Source organism: Berghia stephanieae, chromosome 5 (genome assembly GCF_034508935.2).
Source record: "Berghia stephanieae isolate SIO BIC M18660-M18661 chromosome 5, UCSD_Bste_1.3, whole genome shotgun sequence".
NCBI lineage: Eukaryota > Metazoa > Mollusca > Gastropoda > Nudibranchia > Aeolidiidae > Berghia > Berghia stephanieae.
The window spans coordinates 27,336,120-27,337,236 of record NC_088364.1 but is presented as its reverse complement, the minus strand read 5'-3'; positions in this window follow the sequence as shown (position 1 = coordinate 27,337,236).

Here is a 1,117-nt window from a genome sequence, read left to right as displayed (position 1 = left end):
TTTTGTATCTTGTAATGTGCATAATAAGGATTCTCAGCTCCAATTTATTATTACCATTTCCATATAAAACATTATGTCGGAATATCAAGGCAGCCTGACTGTAACTCATTGCTCATACCCCTGTCTTTCACAAAACAGGTGATGGGTGAAGACTTGAAGACAGAGACAGAATCGTAGACGTTATAATATGTGATGAAAGAATGACAGGTAAGCCGACGTCTCTTTGATCTTTGACGGCGATAACAGGTAACTGAGCAACTTCAAAAGCCGGAAAAAAGGTAGTTCCCATTTCTATCAGTGGAATCGCCGAGAAGGCGATAAAAAGAAATAGGTGTGTTATACTCGGACATAAAAACACGAATGCCAAAAACTCGACAGTTTTAGTGAGTTTTATGGGGGGATAAATTTTTATTAATATTCCTGTCTGTCCTTTCTATAGTTCGGCAGCGTAAATAACAAATGCTATAATGGGTTTTTGAAAGATTTTTTTTCAACGCGTTTTATATGGCTTTAGTTTTATCTTCGAGTGCATCACCATTAAGGTTTCAACCAAAGAATTGATTTAAATCTCACGATTTGGGACGGCGACAACTTGTTGAATGACTGAGGTACTTGAATCGAAATAATTATAATATTACAGAGATCAAAGTCTTGTAAAATAAGTTGAAGTATTTGAACACAGGAGGTGTTTATTTTTACAAATTATCACGTCCACTGAAACGGAAAAAAAAGTTATTGACGTATGAGTGATGTTGAGCCAATCTTACCAACTTATTTATGGTTCGCCCATTACTAAGCATTAACCAATCATAATATTTACTTCCATTTACCCCGTTTCGTCCCCTTGACTATTTCCTTTATTTCCTTTTTGAAAAGGCTTGAGATACCCTTAGTGTATGTCAAATGCACAGATAGTTATTTAGCCAAGTTAGTGAGTATTTCTCACAATATTTTGACATACTGATAAAGGAATTGCATCGCGAAACCTGACGACAGGATGTATTTTTTTTCAATCACCTGGGTTAAAATAGTCTTCACCAGTCGTAACGTCACTTCCTTCCTAATGAAGCATGGTAACTTAGTAACACTGGCTCTAAACTATCGGACGCCCGTATGA